Here is a 17,147-nt window from a genome sequence, read left to right as displayed (position 1 = left end):
AAATGGTTCTCAAAAGCTTACCAGTGTGGACGTGGTCTGTGTCAGCCATACTGTATACTCATACATGTATGTATCCTATTTTTAAAATATAAAATTATTCTTACAAATAAATTAAAGTTTGTATACTTATATTTTTTTTAAATGTCCATGTTGAGAAGAAAATGTTTTAATAAAAAGAGGGAACTAGGAAAACCTCAAATCCCATAGACAGATGCAAGATTGTATTAAAAAAAAAAAAAAGAGGAGGTAACCATTCTATATCTAGACTGTAAATTTTATTCAAACTTCATGTTAAAATGAGGTCATTTAACTTACAGTAAAAGCTAAGACCACCGAGGGTTTTTGGCTGACCCATCTGGCATTTAACGTAGGGCAGGAGTTTCCAAAGAAAAGGAGCTGGTACTTTGCACAAAAGTAGAAAGCCCACAAGGTTACTCTACAAATTTATGGACCTACTTTCATTTCATAGTGACTAGGGTTTGGGTGCTGGGCAATGTTATCCTTTTTATTACACTTAGCATATTTATTATATAAACAATCCAAATTCATTTCAGAAAAATTCAAAGTAGTAAAGCAATAAATACATAGTGTTACCTAAAGCTCCACCATTCAGAGATCATCACCACTATTACATACTAATGTATCTCTATTCAGATATTATAAAAACATATGAATATATTTTATAAAACTTTAACCAGCCAGGTATGTTTCATAACTTATTTTTTCACTTGATACTCTTTTGAATATTTTAAAAAACATTTAGTATAGATCTACATTAAGAAATATGATAATATAGTATTCTGTTGTATGGAGTATGTATGTTGTTAATCAATTTTGTCATATATTTGTTTTGTTGATTTTTTGAATATGTATCTTTATATTAAGTATGTGTCAAAATTCTTAGAAGTAGAATTTTTGTATGTTTTAAATTGTTTTTCCTAATGTCCCACAGTTTATGCTCCTTAAAAAAGGAGTACGTCATTGACTTTTCATGACAGATTTTCTTATATCCATGCCAAACTTTTCTGTTAGTAACACAGTATATATATATTTAGTCTGCAATTCTCCTTAAAAAGGGCTGTTGTCACATGAAAAAATGTTTTGTCAGATGTCAGATCTGGCCATTGATGAGGGAGTATAAAAAGACATTGTGAAGAAATGTGTATGATCTGGAATTGTGACCTTACAGGTGCATTTGCAACATTGGCTGCATTTGAGCAAGTGAATCTATACGACCAGAATTTTTTAATAGATACATGACATTTGTACATATTTATAGGGTACATGTGATATTTTGTTACATGCATAGAATGTTAAATAACCAAGTCATGAAATTCTGGGTATCCATGGCCTGGAGTATTTACCATTTCTATGTGTTGGGGACATTTCAAGTCCTCTCTTCTAGCTATTTTGAAATACACAATGCATTGTTATTAACAATAGTTGCATTATTCTGCTGTCAAACATCAGAATATTTCTTCTATCAAACTGTATATTTGTATCTATTAACCAACCTCTCTCTTCATCTGCCCTCAACCCACACACCCTTGTTAGCCTCAGCTATCTATTCTAATAACTACCTCCATGAGATGAACTTTTTTAGTTCCCACATGCAAGTGAGAACATGTGATATTTCTTTCTATGCCTGGCTTATTTCGCTTAATATAATGACCTCAAGTTGCATCTGTGTTGCAACACATGACATGATTTAATTTTGTATGACTAAATATATCCAAAACAATTCATTAAAAATGGGCAAAAGACATGCATAGACCTTTCTTAAAAGAAGACAAAAATGACCAATAAGTATACGAAAAACGCTCAAGGTCACTAATCATTAGGGTAATGCAAATCAAAACCACATGAGCTATTCTGTTATCCCAATTAGGATTGCTATTATCAAATATAGCAATATTATCAGATATAGGTTAGTTCTTTTGAAAGCCAGTGTTATAATATTCCTTAGATGTTTTAAATTTCAAATATTAAAATTTGATGTGTTGAACATTTCAATGGGTAATTTGTGCATTATGCATCTTGTTCTTCTTCTTAAACTCCTAACTTTCTATTTCTACTCTACCAAATTCAGCCACTTCCCATGAAGAAAACCAGAATAAAATGCCCTGTTTCAAATTCAGAATCAGGTTACATTTCTGGTCAATGATTATGCATAAGAAATACATTTTTGGTGACCAAAGCTCTGTAATTTTTAGTGACTAACTATAAGGAAAACATTTACAAAGAAAAGTTTTAGTCACTGTCTATGCAGCTTACACACACTGATATTCCGCAGAGTCCATTAGACATGTTCGCATTTCATAATGCATTGTTGGTACTACTTACCTCAAACAACTAATTTAGGAGCAGTCTACAACAAGAGGAGTGGCCAGAATTGGAATAAAGCCAGTCTTCTCAATGGGCCGCGCACGTGTGCATCTGTACACATGGCCTGGATGTCTCCACTTGATAGAAGATGAATAGTGCCAACTCTGGTAAGGAGGGAGGTAGATAAAGACTTGAATTCCAGATTTTGTTATTTTTCTTAGGATACAGAAAGGTTAGGAAAGTTAAGAGAAATGCAGAGACACACATGTAAAAGGGTGACACCAATGTAAGTGCAGTTGAGGATCTGGTGTAGGATATAGCTGCCTAGATAGCTGGCATCCTTACAGAAAGATGCTTCACCAAGGTCTGCCTTGTCTTAAGAGTCCAGACTTACATTTATGGAAAGACCAATAAATTATTGACCATTTGTCAGTTATGCTGAAATTGGCTTATGTAGATCCCTCTGATAATTGCTGCTGGGTCACAGCAAAAAAGAAAGTGGAATGAGAAATGTATAACTAAAAGAAAAAACAAAAACAAAACAAACTCATACTCCTGCAAAGATCAGGCTTTCTTTTAATTCTGGTTTTGGCAATGTATTGGTGAGTAGCTGGAGACATGGTTTATTTGGCTATGAGAATCTCTGGGTCCATGGGGAATAGCTGTTTATTCCCCCAGAGAAGAATTTCATGAGGTCAGGTGAGTACCTGGATAGCCCTTGCAATAGAGAGCCACTGGTCAAATTGCTGACAATGACGGCTTCATGTCTAGCTTGGTAGAAAAGCAGCAATTCATATCAAGGAAAAGGTCAGAGAGAGCTGGTGTATGATCTGGGTAGGTGGGCATGCAAGAGGGAACCTGTCCCATTACCAGCGGTGCTACAAGTCCTTGAGCTGAGGGTGTCAGGGAATCAACTAGTATCAAGCACATGTTGAATTCATTAGTGGCAGGGACCCACAGTGGGGGAAATCCCAGAGAGCTATGGTACTGGAAACTGTAGTCCCTGTAATTTGGTGGGTTATCATCATCCTAGAATTTGCTACTAGCCTAGAGAACGCCAGCTTTGTAATTGGCACACAGTACCACATTGGCCTGAGAAAGGAGGTAGTTAAGGGCCGAAAGAGGCACAAGTAGTAACCAGGTTAAAGCATGGGTGAAGGAAGTTGAAATTGACATATGGTCCATGGTAATGTTCTTAAAATATGAGTATCAAATTAAGTATCAAACCCAATCAGGATGCTGTTGATTTTCCACTCCAGCCATGATGCCAATACTGGATCTGTAAATCACCCAGGGTTTCTAGGGAGCAGACTATCTGCGGCAATGAAAGAGCCCAAAGTATACTGGAAGTCAATCTAGGAAGGCCCAAAAAGAAGTTTAGTGGAAGCATACACAGAGGTTCTTTGAGGGACCGAAATGCAGGTTGGGAAGAGACTTTATACTAGCATCCCTGAAGCAGCAGCAAGCAAGCCCTGTTACTTAGTCAGAATGGACTATATCCTGGAGGAAGCCGCTATTACGGCAGTCCCTGGGAAGTCACAGCATTTTCTAGGACAAAAGTCAAACTGGAACCAAGTAGTGGATGCCAAAGGATACTGAATATAGAGGAGTTAAAGAAAGATCAGCTTTTGACAATGAAAAAATGAGGGTAATCTGCCACATAAATTCTCATCGCAAAAGTTATACCTCAATGGGGATGGTAGAGCCACTCAGGGACAATGCAAACATTTTAGGAAGCTTTTTTCCTTTGGTCACAATGACTAGAAAATGCTACTGAGATTCAGTGAGAAAGGTCAGGGATATAATGCATCTTGCAACCAAATAATGATGCTACAGACTGCACAACTTCCAAGTTATCTCACCAGATATTTACATCAATTAAACTCTACCTGTATTTTCTGAGCCTAGAGCCCAACTTCTTTTAAAAATAAACACAGAATGTTGTTGTATAGTTTAAGCATACATTGAGTCTTCCAAGAATAACTGTAAATTTAGAGAAGATTGTGTTTGGTTTGATTGGAATGATTCCATGAACTGGCCAGCCTAAATAACAAAAAGAAGTTTCTAAAAGAAATGATGTTTATTTGGAAATAGGACACTGCAATAGGAATATGCAAACTACGCGCATATTCAGGGAGGTAAAGAAAGATAAAGAGTTTTAAAGGAAAAAATGAGGAGGATTGCATAATTGTTTTAAAATAATTATCTTTGCCTAGAAAGAGCAATAAGGAGGGTGGTGCCAGTCCAAGGTTGGACAGGCGGTTGCTGCTCAAAGGTATTTGTTTATTTTTTGTATAAGACTGCAAATGGCTTTATTCAAGTTTGTGGTTTTTCTAGAGTCTTTTTTGTTATCAGGCACACAAATGTGAGAAGCCTCTCTTCATGACTTTCCCTGGCTCTACTCTATTTGTCAGGATTTTCTTTTTTTCTTCTTCTTCCTTTTTTTTGAGATGGAGTCTCACTTTGTCACCTAGCCTGAAGTGCAGTGGCATGATCTTGCCTCACTGTAATCTCTGCCTCCTGGGTTCAAGCGACTCTCCTGCTGCAGCCTCTCCCGTGGCTGGGACTATAAGCACACACCACTATGCCTGACTAACTTTGTATTTTTAGTAGAGAAGGAGCTTTACCATGTTGGACAGGCTGATCTTGAACTCCTGACCTCAGGTGATCCACCTACCTGAGAGGCATCACAAACCCAAATGCCTATAAGTTTCATGAAGGTTACAAAAATGTTGAAATCAGGCTAGGGTATAAGGCAACAGAGAGTTGTGGGCCTGTGAAATTTGAGAAAGGATCTTCTGCCAGAAGTCATTTAACTTCAATTACAAAACCAAGACAAAACAAAACAAAAATAACTGGAGCAGCCAAACAAAATATTTGCAGGCCAGACTTAGTTGTCAGTCTGCAAATTGGGGAAGTTGGTTGGGGTTATTTTGGGCCCTGTCTTTGATTATTCTTTTCAATAAGCAGCTGATAGGATACTGAAGTTCACATCTTAACAGAAAACAGTAATCATATTAATACCTGAAGGAGACCTAGTGTTTGAATAGATGTCAAAGCCGTAAGCTGAAGTTTGTTTTATTTGGAGGAAAAGGCAAGTCACATGATAGAAAGAATAAATAATAATGGCGTATAATATAAAAAGAAAGGTTTAGACTGGGGGCCATCAGGAATAGTGATGTAATCGCAAAACCACTTTTTTGTTCATTATGCTAAGAAATTTCCGGCGCATCTGCTTGAATTTATCATACCGTACAAGTGAATGTGAATGAAAGAGGGATTTAAAAATGCATTAGTGAGTTAGTTGGTTTCACTCCTCAAATTCTCCCCAGTATTTTGTCATTAAAAGTGCTTTGCATACAAAGACGTGGTGAAATCTCTGAATGTAACAGGTTTCCATTCTGATATCTACTGTCTTAGATGTCCACAATGAATAGGAATGGCTCTCTATGCCTCTAGTCTGGGATCATCAGTTCACTCTTGAGCTCGGAGCTGCAAACACAAGTAGGTATAAGGAAGGCAGGCCATTTTCCTTAGAAAATACCACCTTGGTTGGCCCAGAACTGCTTTCCCTGATTCTGCGGGGAGTGGTTCATGGGCTCTTTGGTGCAGTGACTTTCTGAATCTAAGCTGAATTTGGATTTTGTGTTCCCTTGGAAAACCTTCTCTCATGACTCAGGCATGCACTCTTTTCACTGGATTTGCAAAGGTAGGAAAATGAAGACTTAAGTTGTTCAGGTTTATTTTATATGTATATGTATATATATACATATACATATATATATATACACACACATATATATTCATATATATATTCATTTTATTTATATAACACACACACACATATATACTTAAATTCTGAGATATATGTGCAGAACACGCAGGTTTGTTACATGGGCATACGCTTGCCATGGTGGTTTGCTGCACCCATCAAGCCATCATCTACATTAAGTATTTCTCCTAATTTTGCAAAGAGGATGAGTTCTTTGCCTGTTTTCTGGAATGAAGTGGAGAGATCAGATCTAGAGGGCCAAAAGTCTGAACCCTATCTCATCACCTACCAGTTCTTTTGATTCATGGTGTAGGTTTCCCGGTCAGCCAGGCAGGAAAGGCCAAGAGCTTACCCAGAATCCTCAAAGGAAATCTGGCCCCTGAAACAAGACCAGAGAGAGCTGGTGGCTCACTTAGTGGCCAGCCTGGATTGTCACCCATATGCCCCCTGCCAAGCATGGCACATGGATGTGTCTATTTTCAGAAATGCCAGAGTTTGCCATAGTCTTTGACTGTGTTTGTATTTACTATAACAACTGTATGCTTTAGATCAGGAGTCCCCAAACTACGGCCCGCGGGCCGCATGCGGCCCCCTGAGGCCATTTATCCGACGCCCCCCCCTTCAGGAAGGGGCACCTCTTTCATTGGTGGTCAGTGAGAGGAGCACAGTATGTGGCGGCCCTCCAACAGTCTGAGGGACAGTGAACTGGCCCCCTGTGTAAAAAGTATGGGGACGCCTGCTTTAGATACTGTAACTTGCATTCTTCTAGTTGTCTGCAGGTTTCTGGCCATGAAGATGAATGAGAACGTTGGCAGCCACCAAGAGCCTAGACAGGAACAAAAGGAGAGAATTCCATGCCATTTTCTACAAACTCCAACATACCTTTGGACTAAATTATTATAAACCACCACCAATTGTCTCCAGTTCATTAGGTTGCCTTTTGCTTCTTCCTGAAAAACAGGGATAACAGAAGAAAAAAAATCTATTACTTATCTATGTATATATTTTATTATAGGTTTTTTGAAGAATATAGAATTACCACAGAGCCTCGTAGGACCACTTCAGTTAGGTTTTCTGATATATAAGCTAGCTTTAAGGAGTTTGTAATGCATACTATTTTAATTAAGTTGCAGAAATCTTACATAGGGATGAGAGTTTGGGTGCATGTTCAATTTACCAAAACAAGACTCAAAGCTGGCAAGTGTCTTGTTTCTGTTTGTTATAAATGGTGCTGTTTGTATCAGACCCCACTTACTGATTCCTGCCTTCAAATATAACTTTGGTTAAGATGAAATATCAAGATTTTTGCGGACAAAATTTAAATTTCTTAGAGAGAAGTCTAAGCTTCCATTAGGGAGGGAAGGAATAGATCTGAAGTTGGAGAAATAGGTTCATTACTTTGGGATTTTGTGGACAGAGATCCTAAGTTGTTAATGAATAGACTCTGTGCTTAAATAGTTACAGTAATTAGCAAGCACTTAGTAAATAGCTGTTGAATGAATTAGTGGTGGGGAAGTTTACTTTTGAAATTAAAGTATCTCATCAAGCATTCTTTTGAGGACAGACTTGGCCAAAACTATGGACCAAATAATTATGGGCCACATCTTTAAAATTCACATAAATTAAGTACGTTATTAAATAGGAAAAGAGCAACTTGAAAAATAGCACTGGTTTTAAAACTACAAAAAAGATCCCTAGAAAAGAAAACATGGTACATCACGGATTTCAGCGACCTCTACTCACCTGAAATTGTGAAGATCTAAAACTGAGGCAAATGTCAGGAGTGAAGACAACCCAAGTATCTTCCTAGAGTGAAGAAGGTATGCTGGTAAGACTGATGAAGTTTATAAGCATGGCAAATACTTTCTGAGACAGATGCTTATAGCAGCTCCATGTAATGAATAACTATTTTGCAGTGGACAAATATGTTTATCAGCACAGCATCACTTTGGGAAAATCTCCCTTCACATTTTTTATCTACACGACTCAGGCATGCAGTCCTTTCACTGGAGTTGTGAAGGTGGGAAAAAGAAGACTTAAGTTGTTCAGGTTCTCCCTCTCTCTATATATATTTTAAATTCTGAGATACATGTGCAGAAAGTGCAGGTTTGCTACACAGGTATACACTTGCCATGGTGGCTTGCTGCACCCATCAACCTGCCGTCTACATTAGGTATTTCTCCTAATACTATTCCTTCCCTACCCTCTCATCCCTTGATAGGCCCCCATGTGTGATGTTCCCCTCCCTATGTCCATGTGTTCTCGTTGTTTAACTCCCACTTATGAGTGAGAACATGCAGTGTTTGGTTTTCTGTTCTTGTTTTAGTTTGCTGAGAATGATGGTTTCCAGCTTCATCCATGTCCCTGCAAAGGACATGAACTCATCTGTTTTTATGGCTGCATTTTTATCCCCAAGCGGTAAGAGTCTTTCAGAGAATAAAAATAGTGAAAAGAAATTCAGAGATGACAGATGAATATAGAATACTTTCTGGTCATATTGTGAGAGTATCTGGATTCAGCTATACCTGAAACCATTATCATACTTTTCATTTAATAAAAAACTTTTTAAAAATCTATTTTTGTCATATTTCTCTCTATGCTTTTCCTCAGTCTTTACCCAGCAATGCAATGTTTTCCTTTTAAAAATTATCAAAAATATTTGAACTTTACTAGTAAATGATCCATGTCTTCATTAAGTATCCCTAATCTACTTTGCGAGTATCTTTTCCAAATAGGAAACTATTTGAGACTTTATCATCTGAACACATTTTTTTTTAAATGTCAAACAGTTCAAAATACTTTTATAGAAACTAGTTTAGAGCTTCGTCCAGCTCATTTTCAAAAAGCAGAAGAGTTGTTGGGAAGAATAAAAGGATTAACTTCCAAGTATAAACAAGGTTATTGAAGTAAAAGAAAGAACGCCAGCATTAAAACCTCCGTTTAGTCAGCCTCTGGACGTCTAGCCCCTTCTACACAGAGAGTTGGATTAGGGGGACTGAAACCTCCACTTACATCTTCCTGCATCCATAAATTCCAGCATTTATTACTCTCTGATTGAAAAGTCACCAAATGCCAGTTCACCATGTACTTGAGAGAGACTCACATCTTCCTTCCTTATGTTATCATCTCAGGCTCCCAGAGACGGGACTTCTGCTGTGACACTTGAACCCCAGTCTTTCCTCCCTTGCTTCTCCAGCTTCCTTTGGAGATTTTAATAATCCTTTCAAGCTCGGCTGGTTTATGATCATAGCATTTGGCCACCAGAATTGGGAGCTAGAGTGATCTATCTGTTCCTTGTAGCAACTGTTCTTATTTATCCCCAAAGGCCTACCAGTTGAATTCAGGAGTTTAGTAGACAAATTCAACTGATATGACTTGCTCACAAAAATTGACCTCAAAGAACCAGCAGCCTCCTGCAGTGCACTACTGTACCTAAACGTGACATCCTCTGGTTCCCCTCCTCTCCTTGGGAATCTTGGAATTCATCCCCAGTTGTAGACAAAGTGATGAGGTCATTACACCAATAACATTTATGAAGTAAATTTCAGTGAGCTAGAGATTAATTTTCTAGACAAAGGCACTGAAATGTAATGGGAGCAAGGCAGCCACACTGAGCACACTGTAGGTGTAGCACATCCCAACACAGCTGCTCCTGGTGCCCAAAACCCCTCAACCATCAGAATACTCCAGTGCAAGGTGGAGTCCAACCAGAACTGAGAAGCTTTATTTTCCAGTGTCAGCTGTTCTCATAGGCAGCAGATGATTTCTGGTTTTTCTGGCATGTTTCCAATATACATTGATATATTTGCCTATTCATGTCACAGTACCTCACTGTCTTAATTGCTGTAGCTTTATAATAAGTTTCGATATCTGCTAAATCTTTATCTTGCATTTCTTCTTTAAGGAGATCTTGGCTACCTTAATTCTTCTGAATTTCTTTACACATTTTAGAATTAGTATGTCAAAATACAAAAGATATAAGCCTATAAGAGTTTTAACTGCATCATTTCATGGAGAATTAATATAAGACAGAGTATTTTAATCCATCACATTTTATTACACACAATTTAGGTTTACGTTTTCTTTAATTTCTCTTAATGTTTGTGGCTTTCTGGATAGAGGCCTAGCACAACTTTAGTTGGATTTATTCCTAGGCATATGATGTTGTGATGTTATCATAAAAGCATTTGTTAACTTTTATTTTCTAACCGTTTTCAATATAGGGAAATGAAATGACCTTTCAATAATTTTGTACACAACAATCTTGCAGAACACTCTAATTCTTATGATTCATCTATGAATTATTTTAATTTTTACATGTAATCATATTGACTGCATATACTAGTTTACTTTTCTTTATTTCCAAATTTTATACCTTTAATGTCTTTTTTGTTGCCTTATTATATTGACCAGGCATCCCCAAACTCCCTGAGGCCATTTATCCGGCCCCCCACCGCACTTCAGGAAGGGGCACCTCTTTCATTGGTGGTCAGTGAGAGGAGCACAGTATGTGGCGGCCCTCCAACGGTCTGAGGGACAGTGAACTGGCCTCCTATGTAAAAAGTTTGGGGATGCCTGATATTGACTATTTAACTATGAACTTGAGCAAAATTCTACTTAGAAAAGCTAAGGTCTTTGCCTTTTTTCCAACTTCAAAGGGAATAATTTCATATTTATCACAAAGTATGACATTTGCTGATGTCCTGTTGTTTTGGTTTTTTTGTAGATTTTCTTTTTCAGATTATCAAGGTTCTGTTCTAACCTAGTTTGCTAAAAATATGTGTTTTTCTTAAATCGTGAATGTTGAATTTCATCATATACATTTTCTTCATCTGTCAAGATTATCATGATTTTGTTCTTCAGTCTAATTTGTCACATACTAAGAGTGAGATGCCATACAAGTGCTGAGAGTAAAGAAAAAAAAAGTTCTGAGGAGGGCGGGAACTCGATTTTATCAAGGAGACAATCACACTGTTTATATGAATAGCAGTTACAAATAAGTACATGCAAACCAAAGCCATAAGTTACACAGTACTTGCAAACATAAAAGAGTGGGATACAGATGTAGAGAAGAAGAGGTAACAAAAAGAAAAGCAATGGCATTTTAAAATATCTACTAGAGCCTCAGCATTACTGCAATCCGTTAAGCACTTACTGCATGTATTAACTGACTTATCCTCAAAACAAACCTATTATTTCCACTTAAGAGAGAGGAAGTTGAAGCTCATAGTGGTTAAATAACATGCCCAGTGTTGCCCAGTGAAGTGCTGATGATGGAATTCCAACTGAATCCAAACCCCAACTCTCAAGTTTCTTTTGGAGAAGGCAACAAAGCATAATGGGTAAGGATTTGTACAGGGTTTAGTTTTGATAAGCAATGCTTTTTGAAGTTATATCCTTATAGGTGGAAATATTAACAGATAAGAAGAAACTGTACTCTGAACTATTTCACAGAGACTATTTGTGTGTAGTTTATTTATAAAGTCTGAAATTCTTTTATTCTGGGCACTGTCACATAAGTTTCTCTAAGTGAAAGAACTTTATTGTGTGCATTAGGGACTGTGGGCAGAGAAAAAGATGGAATGCTTTTCTATCTTGTGGTAAAATAAATTCTTCGATTCCCCTCATTCCTTCCTACATGAAAACTGATCATTCCCATAATACCTCCTAAAACAGTGCCTGTCATTGTTGACACTGTTAACCACTTCAACACTTTGATGATCCTCTGTGACAACATCACATTCCTTAATCTTTCTTCTGTTCTCCTGTTTCTTCTGGCTGCTTCATGGGCTTCTCCATTTATCTTTAAAATGTCGATGTGCATATTCACTTTCTGGAAATATCATATTTTGGGATCTCATATCCTAACTACTTAGTAACTAAACCCAGGAAATAAAAGTGATGTGATTTCTATGTCATTAGAAAAAATTGGTAACATTATCAGAGTATTTTTATATTCTTTGTTACACAGAATTTCAACATTACGTGAAATATAGAGATGAAAACTACAAACAGAAAAAGTTAAAAATCATGAAAACATTGTATATACATTTGGGGATAATTAAATATTATGTCAAAGCAGGAAAGCATGTCAGGAAATGATGAGCAGTAAACTGAGAAGGATGTTAACTCTGAGGAGGAAGAAAGAAAATAGGATCAATGGAGTGGTATACAGCGTTCTAAAATTCAGGCTGAAAGGTTTTTACTAAAATAGGGTAACACTTTATGTGAAGAATGTTGAATATGTTCTTCTCTACTCCTTTCTATGTGTTTGAAATATTTCATCCCTTAAAAAGGAAAAAATAAAAGTCAGTATGGGTTCTAGGGTTTTGACAACTATGAAGTTGGTGAATGTATGACTTTAGTCTAACATTCTCATTTTAGGATTCTGTTTCTTTCTTTATAAGATTATTTTTTATTCTAAAGTTCTGGGGATGCTTTTATGGTCTTATGTTCCAATGGTTTCCTAATTTACAACACATGAAACTTTAAAAGATTTGCTTAGGCAATGCATTCAAATTCATTGTTTTAGAAGGGAACTTAGAGCACTGTTTTATTACATTGAAAGTGGTGCCCTCACTTGAATTTAGGATGTTCTGTTAACTGAATAAATGAATGCAAAATCAGTGTCTTAAATTAGCATCAGAGGTCTAAAAATAGGATGTGTAATGCCATGCTCAGATTGGGTTGACAAAGAAGTGAGGTATGTAGGGAATTTTTAAAAAGTCACAATACCAGCAAATGCAAAGGAGAACTTTATTTCTAAGGAGATTATGTTCGGCAGGTGGAAAGCAAGTCTCCAACCTAGAATGTAAATCCACATTTCAAATGAGAGAAAGAAGTAAGTATTTATGCTAAATGGAAAGGTGGAACATACATATTCAACAGGGTATTGGAAAATATTATGAATATTCATGAAGGGCATGAAACATATACATATTATGTGTATGAGACATACGGTGACAAATGACCCATGTTTGCTTTGGAGATGGAGATTTACTATTCTAATGCATTATAATTAGGTTCCATATGGTAAAAGGTTAAAAGTAGGGAAAATTCCAGGAACTGTGCATCCTCTGCAGACCAGCTGAAACCAGTCTGCAGCTGGCATCATTTATCAAGAAGGGAGGTGGAGGCAAACGGGAGATGGCCAGCCTTTGTCCTGCCATGGCCAGGAACTTAGCTTTTGGAGTCTTTCAGCTAGAGGAGCATCTGCTAGTCTGTGGAAGAGATTTAGGATATTTATTTCAGCCCTCATGTGCTAAAGAAGTTTTCTCACTTCTCTTGGAAAACCGTATTTCCATTCAACTCACCAGAGATCAGGATCTCCCCCTACCATTTAATCCGAAGCTAAAATTTCAGAAAATGTTTCCCAAATGACTTAGCCGATCATAACCACTCTATTTCAAAATAGCCCTTGAATTGGACAAAATCAAATTTGGGCTTCAGAACTCTTCTTGACTTGAGACCTCCAGCCGCACTCAGGGCAGTTAGAGCAAGGGGCTGAGGAAGAACTCTTCCCCACCACCAACCTCCACCAGAATCACCTATGCTGATCAATTCCTTCAAAAATATTCTCCAAAAGTGAAAGATGGTGTAAGGAAGCTGGGCTTTGAAGAGTTCCTATAGGCCCTAAAACCTGAGGAACTGAAAAAGTCATGGTTTGGTCTCTTGAGACCTGAGCAGGGGCCAGGCCCCCTCCTTATGTTCATTAGAACTTGATTTTCACACGGTCGTAAAGAAGGAACTGGTAGAACTCCTAATTGTCCACATGAAGGGAATTACGGAGGAAAATCAGGCTGATAAACAGGAGGATGAGGGGAAAGAGAGAGGCTATGGCTTGGGAGCAGGAATAAAGTCTTTGTTTTCTCTTTGTTCTCCTTTTCATTTCACTCTCCACTTCTTAGATTCTCTAAACGCTAAAATATTGAATCTATTGAAAATCTTGGAAGGCTGTGGCAGTGGTTCTTGGAAAGCTGAAGAGAAGAGAAACTGTCTTAATTCCTTTAACTTGTGTCAGAAATAATGAAAAGCAAAAGAACTGACTTTAGTAACACAGAGGTAGAGGCCAGAATGCTTGGGTATGTTAGGATGAGGCCCTGGGCTCCAGGCTAAAGTAGATGATGCTTACCTAATGGAAGGAAATTCAATATTTGAAAGCATCTTCTTCCAATTTGGAAGTAATTGTATTTCGAACATACAAGACTTGATTGAATGTAAAATAGTCGTCCGTCCCCAGGAGCTATCTACTAGGGAGATTGTGCCTGAACTTGAAATGAAAGGTTATTTTTCTCAGGTTCTTACTGGAGGGTCTCTAGATCTCAACATGCAGGGTAAGCTGTGTGAAAAAGGCCAAATATAGTCCATGTTATGATATATCTTGGATTCTATGGGGGAAATGTAAGCATGGAGCTGGGAACAGAAATGAAGATCCAGCACCAATGTCAGTCAGCCAGCTAGTCCGATAAATGGCAAAGAAATTAATAACTTCTAAAAAGAACGTTTGTCAACACAGGCTTTGAGAGTAAAAAGCACTAGGTCCTGATGGAATCAAGGTAGAGTTTATGATATTAATATTATCCTACAAGGAGATTCAGTGAAAAACCAGACCACCATCTCCCCATAAGGGAACCTAGGTCTGGGATGGGGAGGGCACATGACCTGTGAGGAACTCAGTGGACCCCCATGCAAGGGAACCACACCTAAAGGGACCAGATGCAAAGGAGTCAGGAGCTGGTCCAGCCTCTGCCAGAGAGACGGCAGTCCATTCTAAGCTGAACCAATAATTGCAGGGTCCACTACCTTTAAGACAACTCTGTACACATCTCTTGAAGAGGACTTAGATTGCTCTCCTGGTTATCATACAAAAATAAATGCCCACCTATCACTTATTGATTATTCAGCATGAACTGTCTGTGAACCAAGACAGTCCTATTCCAAGTGTCCTCAATCAGAACTTCCCTCTCTTCAGTGAGCCAAGATGTAAGGCTTTCTTAAAAAGATGTTGTGGCCTTGACATTGAGAAAGGCAATGGAGTCTGGAAAGGCAAGCTTCTGCACCTGCAAATGAGGACTAAAGAGAATGAGCTCTGGGTATCCACCTGGATCAGGAAAGGGATGAAACTCAATCCTGATGCCGCATGAGGTCTGTCTTCCTGCCTCCAGGGGGTACAGGTGAGAGTACACCCCCTCACTTCGCTGCTTGACTCAACCTCATGATGCTTCTATGGGCTTCGTTCTCTGGACTGTTTCTACATAATGGTTAACTGCATTTAGGGAGAATAAACTGAGAATTTCCTCTCCCTTGAAAGACTAGTATAGTATGTTTTTAATGATTTCTTGGGAGTCTATAACTTTCTTAGTAAAACTCAATAGTAATATATATATATTTACTTACATAAATATGTATGTATATGATAGATATATAAAAAATATTTTATTACTGAGTATACATATATATATATATATATATATATAGAGAGAGAGAGAGAGAGAGAGAGAGAAAGAGAGAGTTAAACCCAATGAATTGTACCTTTAATAAATCCAATAGGATAACTGTGAATGTAGCCTGATTCTATTTTTTTAAAAAGATGACTCTATTTTTAAAAAAAAAAAATTACCCTAGAAATAATTACCTTTTCTGGTTCCCTTTTTTGGCTTCACTTTCAGGTGTCCACACCCTGCCAGCTGTTAGACACTGTGGTGCTGACAGGTGGTTTCTGACTCTGGCTTGCCTTCTTAATTTTGCCTTGCCTTCTCCAACTGGTCCTCGTGTTTATCTTCTCTCCCAACACACTCCTGGCAGACTCCTCTTCTTAAGTGACTGGTATTTTGTGGCCAGTGCATCAGGATAATTTTAGCAAAGGCAGAAAGGGAAGGAGTTGTGCAATTCTTTTATTCTTTCTAATCTTGTGCAATTCTTTTATTCTTTATAATCTCTCCCCCTGGAGAGAGGAATCTGGGAAAAGAAAGGGGAGGTCCAATAGGAGAGGCCAGCAGAGACTGTTGTAATTCTGAGAAAAGAGATTATACAGACAGCAGGCCTGAGCTGAGTAGTTGACCCCCAAAGGAGACACCATGAGGGGCTCACAGGTCTCTCCCTGGGATTGCTCCCCACTTCACCCATGCTAGTTATGGTGGTTGATGGAGTTGAAGGGATCCACTTAGGAGCTCTGGGGCACTGGTAGATCCTATTCCATAACAGGACGCTGCATCAGCCCAAACCTGAAATGTCTGGACAGATTAATAGCTTCTTTTCATTTCTTTGGCACGGAGAGGGGCAGTGATCCATAACTATTCTTGGTTGGTTGATGACTTCTGATTTCAAGTAAGTTATTATAAACTTTCTAGCTCACATGCAAGTTGACTACTGTATCCTTTGGACCAATACCTTTATTGGAATAAGAGCTAAATATATTGCTATTCTCATCTCTATAATCATTCCTGTCTTCAAAGCAGGTATCATGGCTAATAACAATAATAGCAAAGTAGATTGCACTTTCATGGGCCAGGAGCTATTGTAAGTCATTTACAAATATTAACTCATGTCATACTTATAATAACCTTGAGAAAGGTACTTATTTAACAAATGAGAAAACTAAGCAGAGACAGGTTGAATAACTTTCCAATCTCTCTCCACTTACCAGAAGTGGAGCTGAGAGTCAGACTGAGATAGCTGGACTTAAGTTTTCAATCATTAAATTGTTTGTCTTTAGGCAATCATGAATGCCTAACACAAAGTGTTAAGTAAAAGAGTGCTTAAGAAAAATCTGAGTAAACCGTTCTAACTGAGGATGTTAAGACTGAGATCTGTAGCAGGTGCTTTAACATAAAAAAGTATTTCCTTTGGTATACTATCAACCTATATTGGAAAACGAAACCTTCAAGAGTTAACCCCTAACCTCTTGCGTAGGGCTGGGGTTGAAAGCCATCTTCTGATTCCACATCCAGGGCTCTGCCTACTATTCTGCCAAGTGATCCTTCTCTTAGGCTTTCTTGGAAGAGTAATTCAGGCAACTGCAGGATCCCTTGGTCTTCCTGTGGTTCAGGCC

At 38.0% G+C, this 17,147-nt stretch overlaps 1 long non-coding RNA gene across 1 annotated transcript in view; it reads right to left on the bottom strand.

Moving 5' to 3' along the window:
- Positions 1-1,929: 1,929 nt before the first annotated feature.
- Positions 1,930-17,147, bottom strand: part of LOC141579974 (uncharacterized) — a 91,181-nt gene continuing 75,963 nt past the window's right edge. Inside the window, exons 5-7 of the long non-coding RNA XR_012511966.1 lie at positions 7,841-7,903; positions 6,980-7,047; positions 1,930-2,489 (exon numbers count right to left, since the gene is read on the bottom strand). This is a non-coding gene — a long non-coding RNA (uncharacterized LOC141579974). The remainder of the gene's footprint in view (positions 2,490-6,979; positions 7,048-7,840; positions 7,904-17,147) is intronic.

Source organism: Saimiri boliviensis, chromosome 10 (genome assembly GCF_048565385.1).
Source record: "Saimiri boliviensis isolate mSaiBol1 chromosome 10, mSaiBol1.pri, whole genome shotgun sequence".
NCBI classification, from domain to species: Eukaryota; Metazoa; Chordata; class Mammalia; order Primates; family Cebidae; genus Saimiri; species Saimiri boliviensis.
This window is presented reverse-complemented; position numbering and strand designations above follow the sequence as displayed.